The sequence below is a fragment of the Nycticebus coucang genome, chromosome 17 (genome assembly GCF_027406575.1).
Source record: "Nycticebus coucang isolate mNycCou1 chromosome 17, mNycCou1.pri, whole genome shotgun sequence".
Taxonomy (NCBI): domain Eukaryota; kingdom Metazoa; phylum Chordata; class Mammalia; order Primates; family Lorisidae; genus Nycticebus; species Nycticebus coucang.
This window is the reverse complement of record NC_069796.1, coordinates 8,276,288-8,289,082: the sequence shown is the minus strand read 5'-3', so window position 1 is coordinate 8,289,082 and position 12,795 is coordinate 8,276,288. Positions and strand designations below refer to the sequence as shown.

At 36.8% G+C, this 12,795-nt stretch overlaps 1 protein-coding gene across 2 annotated transcripts in view; it reads left to right on the top strand.

Annotated features, from left to right (window-relative positions):
- Window positions 1–12,795, top strand: part of FBXL17 (F-box and leucine rich repeat protein 17) — a 495,184-nt gene that overhangs the window by 292,438 nt on the left and 189,951 nt on the right. The window lies entirely within an intron of this gene.

Below are 12,795 nucleotides of genomic sequence, written 5' to 3'. Positions count from 1 at the left end.
TTCCATCCCTGATGGAATAGCCAACTTTAACTGTTGTTGTAAAAGTGTTCTTTTTAATTGATATCTTTACTATTAAAATACGAATTTTATCTAGATGGATTCCCAGCGTCATGTTGGATAGCCCTCATATTCAAGGCCACAGAAGCATGATGTCCGTATGCTAATATGCTTACTTAATCTTTAATACATTATATTTTAATAATATTGGAATGCCAAGCTACGGAAGAGCAAATGGAAAGGTCATTTTTTATTCATGTACTACTGAATGTACCTTCTGCTTGTAGCTCATTATATATGCAGTTGAGCCCAATTTTTTAAAGTGGAAAGCATACCAAATTAAACCACAAGTTGGGCAACTGATGTTCCTTTTGTAAAAGGGGTGCGCTCCATCTTTTCAATTTTATTTATTCTGACTGCTTGTTACTCATTTGTGTTTCTCTCTTCTCTTGTTATAGTCAGAATTTCTAATCCCATTTCAAGCAGAAGGCTGCCACTTTTCATCAGAGAAGAGGCAATAAGTATGCATCGCGCTTAGATATGCGGCTTTCATCTGGGAAGCTCAAAGCGTTTTATGCATAAGTAGCATTTCCTACTTTTTGTTAAGTAGGAAAAATGAAATCTGGAGAGCTTAGATGACTAAAGGAAGCCCACACCTGCAACAATGGAAGACATGATTTTAATTAAATATATGTCTGTGAAATACTCTGCGTCTCTCTCTTCTCTCTCTTCTTCTTTTTTTTCATTCCAAAGGTACAAATCATCTTAATGGCACTAAATTAAATATAGATAATTAGTTGTAAAAACATGAGCCAGATATTCATAGATTAAATGTAGAAGTTAGATGTTGTTGTTCCCCCTGACGAGTGAGACATTGAGAAAGTCGATTTCTGAAAAGGATTTTCAGAAGTGTAACCAGACACTGAGAGACTGGTGGCCGGATGAGGGGGTGGTGAGTTTGCTGGCCTGAGCCACGTTTTGGCTGGTGAAATAAGATATCAGAGAACACTGTGTGTCCCAAAAACTCATTAGAGACGGCTGGCTGAGGCGAAGGTTATATAAAATAATAGATTGGCTGAACAGGAGAGAGATGTCCACCATGTTATCACTCTGGCTGTTACCTATGTATAATCCAAACTAGAGATTACGTTCTTAAGTAATATAGTTACTGAATCAACGCTAAGAAACTGAAAAAAGGCTCAAAGCAGAATTCGCTAACACTAATCAATATGTTTTCAAGCTGTGTATCTGCGTATGCACACGTAGAATGGGGTCTTTAGTGCACTGGTAGTGTGTGGTGAGTACACATGTGGACACTTCGTATTTCCTAGTGAATATGTGTAACTATATATTTTCATCTAGAAAACCACTTTAACATTACTGGCTGCGTAGGGATGATGAAAAGCATCTAATTTTCCCCGAAATTATTCTTGTAAAATTTAGTAATAGCCTTGGGTGTTGTAAATGCCTGTCAGTGTGGTAGTTAGGGGGAAGTAGTGGGTGTATTAGCCTGGAAACATAAACTCTTTAGGATGTTAAATACCTGCCTGATGTAACCACTACAAACATTTCAAAACCGCAGCCTGGCCTTGATGTTTTAGATGGTTCCTTCTGGGGATGAAAGCAGCAGAACATGAGGGCAGAACCATAGCCTCTGGAGAGAGTGTCCCATGGTGCTGGTGGCCATCCCTCTTGGCCTGTCACCTGATGGCCTGGACCAGACCAGCAGAGGACTCCAGCTTGGCCGGGGGGGAGCCTCTGACTCACCGCCTGGCTGGGGCACCATGGCAATGAGAGGGCCTCTCTCAGGATCTCAGCCCGTCTGCGGTTAGACTGTAGCTTCAAGTGTAAATGGAAAGAGATGATAAAACCCTTAGGGCCCCTGACAGCTCCCATATTCAGAGATGACGACATTTAGTCTCATCTGTCCTGAGACTAATCTTTGTCTATGCATTCAGAATAATGCACTACTGGTTGACATTCTTGAGAAAATGTATTAAAGGTTCCACTATGAGGTAATTATTATGCAGGAAAAGCTCAGGGTAGTCTATACTCAGATTATTTTCAGAGTCAAGTCTGAAATATCAGGAGTTATTGAAAGGAATATCAATAGTATTAGGAGGTCTTCCCCTGGGGAAACACTAGGTTAAACCAAGTGAAGCTAGCCTTTGTTCTGCAATACTGCTCAGAGCTTTTTCTATACTTATATAGGTATTGTGACTTAAGGATGTGAAGGTTCCAGAATGCACAGCTGATTCGAACAAAGTCCCGTCTTTTTTGTACAGAAAGTCTTTACGCTCTGGGAAACAATGTTTTTGGCTATTCTTGTTCTATACACACAAGTTCAGCTAAACAATCATCAGTTGTACTGAGTGTTCCTCTTGTTAAAATCAGCTCGCTTTAGCTTTGAGGGCCAATTTCTATGGAGGCTACGAATTCCTTGATAGGAAGAAATATAGGAATATCCGAATAAAGAATTGAACTATAGACGTGGCTCAAATTCACTGAGCACTTCAGGCCCATCCACCCTTCTCTTTCTCAACTAAGAAAGTGTCGTGTATCCCCAGTGGGAGGACGGAGTACATAGCTTTGGGGTGATCCTCTTAGGGAAAGAGCATGGACTTCATAATTATGCCTCCCTTAGTTTAAATCTTCCACTTGATAGATATAACAAGTCAGCCCACTATTGGACTCAGCTCTGTTTCTGTGATTATAAAACGGAGATGGTAAAGTGCCAAAAAGACCGATATTTTGCAGAATTGTATGAGTAAATATTTCAAAGATTATCAGCTATTGAGTTCCTACTAATGTTGGCTAACTTTCTTCTTTCATTGTCTAGCACAACATGTAACACTGTCGGCCTCAGGACTTCATCTCTTTATAACTCAGTTTCCTCTTTTCTCAAATGAAGATAAAACCACCTCACAGGGTGTTTTAAAGATAAACTGAAATAATAGATGTGTAATTCATACTGAAAGATTGAAAGGAGGCACTAGTTAATCATACTTATTTGTAGGAGTAATAAAATTGTTACTGGCTATTAGTCTGATGGTGGGGCTTGTTGTAGGGGATTGCTGAAAGAGCATACTGTTTTAACAGAATCCCTTAGGACAGATGTAAGAAAAAGGACTGAGCCTCTTGTTTTCCATCTTACGTGGGAAGGTTTATATACTTTTAAACATTTGTACACAAGTTCTTTCATCTTCAGCTGCACAACTATAAAAGATTTAGAGTTTTTGAAGATTTTTGCATTTAATTTCTAGCTGAATTATATACAGATGAAGTCCATGCATCAGAAAGGCTCCAAAAAGAGAATTTATAGAGCTTGGGGAGATGGAGTTAAGAATTCATAAGTCTTTGGGACCCTTAAATGGAAAAGATGTAAAAAAATATGTTTTGAAAGGCTTAAAAACTATATTTTAGAGCTCTGGGAAACTGACCATAAATTCTTACATGAAAATCAAACTGTTTATTTCTTCTGTCATACTAAGGTATGTCATTAATTCTATTAATTTCAGAATGACAACAGTTATTGGTATTGAAGGATGTTCTAGTTAAAGTATAATTTTTTATAGTATCTATTCTGAAACATGTATTTATTTACCTTTCATAAGTCAAACACTTTTTGCCTAAGTTTTTCATTTGTATATTTGATGTCTTTAACTGGACTAGTGGCTTTGAAGACATTTGCAAAATGCTTTTTGATGGGGGATAGCTTACCCGTCTGTCTTGTTACATCTCCATTTTCTTACTAGCCACTTAGGAGTGAGATGTAGATTGCTGAGATACATTTCTAAAGCTCTGGCTTTTTCTGTCTATTGCAGCTGTCTATTCATAGTTCACTTTCCAAGTGAGAATGGTTCAGCGGGTCTTTTATAATTTCCTGTAGGAGTTAAGTATGTAGGCAGAAAAGTCTTGAAATTATATTTTTGAGAAAAGATGTCCAGATATGTAAATTATTGCTCCATCTGAGATATACTTAAGTTGGTGACATATTTCAAAAAGATCATAAACTAGGTGTCCATTTTCATGCCATCAGTGACGGCTTTCCAAGAGATTGTTTTAGCGTATCTGCGTTTTTACACTGAGTTTCATTTCTGGGCGAAGCCTTGTCTCAGAACTATGTTGGCCTACACCTGGTGGGAGTTATCATTTCTTCTCCACATCAACATCCTAGGGTGGTCTATTCTGTGTGTTTTTAAAACTATCACTGATTGGCTGAGGATGGATAGAGCCAGCATTGCACTTATCATGTCTAGGATCATATTAGAATTTACTAATTTGTATATATCCAATCACAGAAGAGAACTGAACACAACTAGGAAAACTAAGTATAGAAAAAATTTTCCCCACTTCAGGGTGTAAGAAACACAAGCTTTCCCAGTTCAGTGACCTCTTCCATAGCAGGTGCATGCTGTCCTGCAACTAACTCGTGGCACTACAAGACAAATCTCTGACCACAGGTTCTCTGATGGGCAGGTGCCAGGGAGAGATGAGTTATCTACATCTACAAGGGAACTAGGGGGCCATCAGGGACACCCACCTAGAAGTTAAGCTTAACATACATAGCCTTTACCCTTTCCCTAAAGGAATGTGTGTGTGGTATATGAAATTTAGTATGAACATTTTGATTGATAGACTAGATAATTTTATGTTGGATAATTAGTTATGTTGAGAAATCCTATGATAAATAGAAATAACATTAGAAAGCTTCCTCTGGTCAGTTTCCATGTGTTACGTCAAAGCCAGTGGAGTAAAGGCATGTGATTCCACCTAACTCTTAACTCCCTATAGCTTGACTATCATGAACTTTCATTTATTCCATTTTATTATTATAAATTCTTGCTTTCAAACCCACACTAAAAATGGCATGAGGACTAAATGTGTTTTTCAAAAGAGGTTGGAGAACACTTGTTGAAAATCGTGTTAGCAGATAAAGCTTAAAAGATTCATTTTCCCAAGTAAAGAATCATCATATGGAGTCACTATATCCATTTTATTATTAAGGTGATGGTTCTGTTACCCGGTCTATGGTCGACATCACAGGACGGAAACCAGACTTGAACCAAGGTCTCTTGGTTCCGTGTGCCGTGACCTTCCCGTTCACTTCACATTATTATGACTTTGTGTAGCTGCTTTATTGCTCAATATATCTAAACCTCCTTCAATAACAAGGATGCACTCTGTCTCTATATTCTCCCATATTTAATGTCTCTTAGTTAACTTCCAGGCTAAAAGTCTCATGCTCACAAAGTCTCAGAACTTATCTGTCTATTCCTACAAATCATTTGGCAGTTAACTTAGTGTTTTGAAAGGGACAAAGATACTGAACCCAAAACCAATTTAAGAATATGTGAGAAATATAAACTAAGGTGAAGAAAGGATATTATTGATGCTGCTTTGTGAATTTCTTTTAAAATCCAACAGTATTTCTTGAAAGCTTTAACATGTCAGGAAAAATACATGTCGTCTTATTATCATCTGTCTGTATCTAGATACTATAATTGATTTCCAGGTCACAGGACATATTAAAGTTTTCTTAGTTTCATTTGCCCTGTATCAGTAGAATTGAGTATATCTCTATGTCATGTATGGCAGCTAGAAGGACAGAAATTAAGAAATGAATAACGCTAGACCGTTATGTGTATCTGTCTGTTAGCATGCTTCCCACAGCAAGGCCTGAGAGTTGACAGCGAGGTCAGTAGTCACCTTGTGTAAATGAAGGGTGACTACAGGGAAGGCAGAGGCTCTAGAGGATTAGAGACCCGCTGGTGAAGGGATTGAGGGCGGCTACTGAATAGCAAGTGAGCCCATTGTGTTTTTGAGCAGGCAATATCTGATTTCTAAATGTTTATTAGTAATCAAGATTTTATTATCATACCTCAATATTTAGTTTGTGTGACTTTGATAGTTTGATTTCGAGAAATTGAAATATAAAATTTCTCTTGTTTTCCAAGATAGAATGTGCTTCTATGTTCTTATTATTTTTAATAAAGAACCAAACTATATTATTTTTAAATTGATGATGATGATGACTTCTGATGTGTAGCTTGAGACACTCATTATATATTCATTTTATGCTGATTTGCTGATTTCAACAGCTTTGAGATAGGCGCTGTAATTAAATCAAATCCATAACAAAATATTTTTTATTGAGATCAACTTTCTTCTACCCTAATTTATTGGAACAGACTTTCCATGATTACACTATTGCCCCCAAAGTGTAAGAGTAAAACTCACAATTATGCTAGTGCTGCTGATATTTCGACTGATAATTTTTAACCAGAAAAGATGTTTAAATTCTGAGATGTTATAATGGTGATTTGAACATTTTACATAACTCTGCTTTGGGAAAGAAGCTTATTTTAGGCATTCTTTTTCCTTTTTACAGCGAAGTTCAAAGGCATCTCGTTTTCTTATAACTAGCTAAAATGAACGTTTCCTTTCTAGCTATCATCAGTACTTTTGTTAATAGGAAGAATCTGAATAAATAAGGTGTTGTGGGTATAGTATTTACTCAAGTCTAGTCGAAATCAGTATATTTGTCAAAATCAGTATGTATTTGTCTTTGATCAAATACAAAACACAGCTTTGCGCACTTTGGCAAAGCCTCCAGCTTCTCACACTGTGCTTATTGATGCTCTATTATCACACGAGCTTCATTATTAAAACTGTAAAACATCCTGTCGTTTTTAAAATTTATACTGTTTTAATTTTATATTATGAATTAATTAAGTGAAATAGTTGAAACAATATTTTGAGCAGGGTTTTAAAACAAAAATAAATTTTGGGTGATATTAACAAGGAACCCAAAAACTTTCATTAAAAAATAATAATAGAAGCCACTTTTTTCTTCCACGGTGAAGATTAGTATTTGTTTGTTCAAAGAGTTAAAGCAAGGGGGGAGTTAAAATAAAATATGTAAACAATTTGCATTGTTCAAAATTATATAAATGTCCATTTATTCTTGAGTCTTCCGCTGAAGACCTGAGATCTTTCATTTGTCCTTAAGCACACTTGGGAGTTTCGTGTTGTCTTTCTGGCATGAACACACCACAAGGGCAGCCCCGACTGTTTTCCATTAAAAAGTGGACCAAGCCAGTAAAACACGAAGCAATTTAACTACAGAATTCATTTAAATTTTATAAACTTGTATATTCCTTAAACTTTTACAGTTATCCCACACCTAATTCAAAAGCACATTTTAGTGATCTGCCTGTATCAAATATTAGTAGAAATAGTTCTACAGCAATAATTCTTCTTTACTTTCAAATCTCATCATTTATTATAGCATTTAATTAAATTACAGAAGTAAAATAAATATGGTTGACATATAAATGGATTTGAGGGCAAGTCCCTAATGTTAAATCCAGAAGATAAATGAACTTTTAAACTTTAACATTTGTTGTGGAAACTCTCAAACCCGTGTAAACAGAGAGGATGGTATATATGATGAATTCTTGTGCCCACCACCCAATCGTGTCCAGTGTTTCTCCATTATTGTTTCGTCCACTGATTGATTCAACTTTTCTTTTTCTTGAATTATTTTGCCATATATAAATACTTCAGTTCTCACTATCTGGTGAAGTTTTTTTTTAATGTACCCATACAGTACTGTTATTGTAACTAACAAATGTAACAGTAATTTCTTACCATCCTTTACTATGGAACCTATGTTTAATTTTCCCTGTCTCGAAACATACTCTTTTCAGTTTATTTATTCGCATCAGGGTCCAAACTAGGTCAGATGTTTAATTTGGTTGCTGTATCTTTCAGGTTTCTTTTATAGGCTAACATGCCCCCTTCTTTTGCATGTTATTTATTTACTAAAGAACGTGAATCATGTATTCTGCACAATTTCTTACATTCTGTGAGCAGCTGATTGGTCCATGGTGCCAGTCAGTGTTTTGCTACATGCCTGCTCCCTGTATATTTCCTGTGAACTGACAGGTAAATTCAGCTTCCTGGTTTTAGGGTAAGATACTCCATAGGTGATTCTGGATCTGTCTTCCATATTAAATTGGGGGGCACACCATGTCTAGCGATAATGGAAATTTTAATTCAAGTAATAATAGCTAAGGCACTATGAATATATGCAAAGCCCTATTCTAAACTTAATGTATCATGTCTTTTAATCCTTATGAAGACCCTTGAGGTACATGTTATTGCCCCCACCGCACAAACAAGGAAAGTGAGGCCGGGGAGTTTAACATGGGGAGTCCCAGATTTGGTCCTCAGTGCTCAGCCTGCCAAGGCTGTGCTGCCAAGCCCCCTGCCTCTCTGCCTGTCGAAGGCCCTCACGTTTATGAATTAAACTAAGAAGAGTTAGGGATGTTCTGGGCCCCCCATGTAAACATGCTATCTTAATTCTATAAGCAAATAAATGTCAAAGAGCATATATATTAAATATAATGTGCCCATGAGCCACGTTATTTACTCTGTCTACCTTCTTTGAAAATAATACCTTGTAAAGCCCGTATTTTCTTACTGTGATATTTACCCTCACACTGACAAATTGTGATATGCTCCTGGTCTTGCGGTAGAACTGCTTAGAGAAAGTAAATTTACTTCCCTTAAGCAAATGTTTCTTTTCTAATAACAAGGAGTGTAAGATGAGTTTCTTGAAATTAATAGCAATATTTTTGGTAGTCATAATAGTTTCAAAAAAAATTACTGTAGCTTCTGTTGCCACTGTATCTCACGGTAGAGTGAATATTATGGTGTCTTCTCCGAGTGTCTTACCTGGCAGAGGAGGTACGTTTACTGAGAGGATTTCAGCAGAGCTCACTTTATGTTTCTGTTATGTACTCACACCCTAGTATTTATATTTTTAACCCTGAGGATCCGTGCATACAGTTTTTTCTCTTATTTATTCCCTCTCTATATTATTTTACTACATGTTTTTTATCCCTTTTATTAGATAGCTTTTACACAGGCATTTTCTTTTTTTAACTGTAAATGATACAGTCCTGATGCTTAAAAATAAAGCCCTACTTGCTTGAAATACTTAATCAAATAATCCTTAAGTATTACTCTGAGCAGTAACAGTTATTCAGAATGCTGAGTGTACACAGCAGCACGACTTGTTTCCTCAGCGTGCACCAGTTTCCCGCTTTCGTTCAGCAAACCTGCTTTGAGTGTCTCATCAAAGAGGGCTGAGACATGGGCTCTGCTGTTGGGCGTGTGACGTGTGATGAGTGGTGGCAGGACGGTGACAGACTGCATACAGCGGCCACAACAGAGAGCCGGAAGACTAAGGGTTAGGAGCAACAGTCACTCTGAGAAGAGACAAGCGCTTGGGTCTGAATTAAGAGTTCCCAGCTCCCATGGGGGTGATGGGAATGATATTTGCAGGGGATACAAACTTACTTCTATGAAGGCCAAACATAGAATGTAAATGAGGGAAGCGCGTCAGGTAACGGAAGGCTGGGGAGCGCATGTCAGATCTGAAGGCGTTTGTATATTCAGATGTTCCTTTAAAACACTGACTCAGCCACGCAAGAGATGGCCAGGCTGCCTATGTGTGATCCTTTAGGGTCCTTCTGTAAGACCTGAAAGGTTTACCATTTTCAGAAACCAAGTCAGAATTGTGACGAATATGTGGACTAGAATATCCCATGTTTCAAGCCAAACTGAGAAAAATAGATGGAGGTGGGGGGCAAAATCAGAACAAAAGAAGAGGCAGCATCCTGTGCAGAAGGGAGGACAGAGTGGTCCCAGTAAGGCAGCCACCAGTTGCTGCCCCGCCGGGCCCCACTGGCGTGTGATCAGGCACCTGCTTAATGTCAGCAGGGACAGAGGCAGCACAAACTGTCAAAAAGTTTACACTCTGACCTTCCTTTACTACTTGTTCAATTCAGTGTTGTTGTTGTTATTGTTAATGACATACAGATTTGGAAGGAAAACCATAGTTTTGTTCCAACACTTCATGGCCTCTACACACTTAATCTGCCTGGATCCAGCAATAAAATCACAGATTTCAGGCACAGAGGGATTAGGGTGGCAGGGTATGGGCGTGAATGTCAGGTTCAATAATAAATTTGTCCCCACGCTGTTAGTATGAATATACAGGCTGCTAGTCAACGTAAAATCCTTCCTCTCCCAAACAATTCTGAATATCTCTTTATAATTAATGTTGGGCATTGGTTATACTAAGAGTTAGGAGAGGTTTTAAAACTCATAAATTTGGGCTCCTAATTTTTGCAATAAACATGCATTTTTTTTCCCTTTCCATTATTTGTAGATATTGATTCAAATTATTGTTCTTAGAAGAAGGTGTTAACATGAATTCCTGTTGAGAGATCACTTTTTAAAATTTGAAAATGAAAGAGTAACTTGGAGTCATTTTCTATGACTTTCTATTTTAGATCATTAGCAAAAAAAAAAAAAAAAAAATGTTTATTGGGGAAAGTTCCCATCAATAGCAGTTTTATTATTTAGAAACTGTAAAGAATAATAAGAGAAGATGAAATTACTTTCCATGTTAATAATCTTGAGATTGATAGTTTACTTTATTTTTTATTTATTTATTTTTTTTTATTAAATCATAGCTGTGTACATTGATATGATCATGGGGCATCACACACTAGCTTCACAGACCATTTGACACACTTTCATCACACTGGTTAACACAGCCTTCCTGGCATTCTCTCAGTTACTGTGCCAAGACACTTACATTCCACATTTACCAAGTTTCACATATACCCTTGTAAGATGCACCACTGGTGTAATCCCACCAATCCCCTTCCCTCTACCCACCTCCCTCTTTCCTCCCCTCCCTTTCCCCCTTCCCCCTAGTCTTAGGTTGTATCTGGGTTATAGCTTTCATGTGAAAACCCTAAATTAGTCTCATAGTAGGGCTGAGTACATTGGATACTTTTTCTTCCATTCTTGAGATACTTTACTAAGAAGAATATGTTCCAGCTCCATCCATGTAAACATGAAAGAGGTAAAGTCTCCATCTTTCTTTAAGGCTGCATAATATTCCATGGTGTACATAGTGAGTTTACTTTAAAAAGAATTAGGTTGAAAGTTTTTCAAGTGTTACAGTATAATTGAATAGTGTAAGGTGTAAAAGGACTTTTAAAAGCTTTTATACACTTAATAACTTTGCAATTATTTTTTAGTGGTTTCCATTTTTTAAATTAATATTATGAAAAATTACAAAGTTTGTCTCTCCTACAGTACTGAGTAAGCATTTTTATGTTTGTTTGAGAACTTCCAAGGTTCTAGTATGTTTCAGTGAAGAGTTTTATGTGCAATATATGGTGCTATGAAAAAAGTAAATAGGCTGTATGTTCCTTAAAATTGAGCAATTCACTTAAATAATTAGAAATAGTAAAAGAACTAAATTTCTCTTCCTTTGTAATTGAAGAAAACTATGGTGTGAGGTCCAGGCTATCCAGCTTTCATTATTTGTTGGCTAATGCCAGATTTCTAGTCCAATTTTTGCTAAAACGATTTTTTTAATTCCTTTTGTGATAGGATGAACAATATACCTTGTCAGTAACATTATGTAATGTCTTCCACTAAATATTCAGTGAGGGTAGAAGTCTTAAATGAAAGGCCTGATGCTAACAGAGGATCGTGGTTTGGTGCTGATTTTAAAATGGTTCCACTGATTTCACTCAGGAGAGATTTCAGTGTTGAGGACTCTGTGAAATGCCTGGAGAGCTGTTTCCTGAAGTTACTTGATGGTTGCTAGACAATAGGTTCCTTGGAGTAAAGGTGATGGGAGGAATAGAATGAGCCGTGAAGATATCCCAAAGAACTAATATGCAGAATGTTGTCTGGGCCCAAAAGGTTACTGCAAGGGGGATTGCACCAAGCATTGTCTGAAAAATGAATGAATTACATTATCTGTGTTTGCTTTTATGTCTTGTGATTTAAAAAAAAAAAGTATTCTGGAAATACATGAATTACTTTTAAAATATTAACCAGTTTCCAATTATCTTTTGTCTTGTGCATTTCTTAATTGTGTATTTTCTTAAATGAAAAAATAAAAATAGTAGAATTATCATCAAAATGAGACCTTTGAATTAGTGTTAAACTAGTCTTTGTTACGTATGTACCAGAATGGCTGAGAACATGGAAGTTGGTGAGAACATGTTGCTGAGAATTGGTGGAAATGCAAAATGGCTTAACTTTGGAATAAGATTTGACAGTTTCTTATACAACTAATTATGCACCTACTGTATACATACTACTAGTACTCTGACTCAGTAATTCCATTCTAGATTTTTACCAAGAAGAAATGAAAGCATATATTCACAAAAGATTGTATAATAATAACCCCCCTATAATGTAATAGTAAGTTACAGAAACTATTAGGTCATTAAGCATGAAATGTCTGATTTTGAATCAGAAGTTTCGTTTATTATATCTCAGATAAGAAGCAGTACAATTAATCAAAGTATGTGCTTCAACTATAGACACAGTTTTGCCACTGTGACAGTCACTTGTGTGTGCCGGCAGCAAAGAAGCCTGGAGAGTAAGTAGCAATAAAATCCCAAAAGGCATTTTCCACAGCTCATTAAGAATTGAATTATTATTATTATTATTATTTTTTTTTTTTTTTTTTTGCAAGATGTGACACAAAGCCTGCAAGAAGTGGCAGTCAGTTGGCACAAGGTCTGGGGAATCTGGCGGGTGACAGAAAATTTCCAAGTCTAGCTTCTGTAGTTCATTGTGTGTGCAGCAGCATTATCCTATGAGAGAATTGACCTCTCTCTGTTGACTAATTTCTGCTGCTTAACTGCACGCATCCTCCTCATGTTGTCCATTTGGTTACAGTAGGCA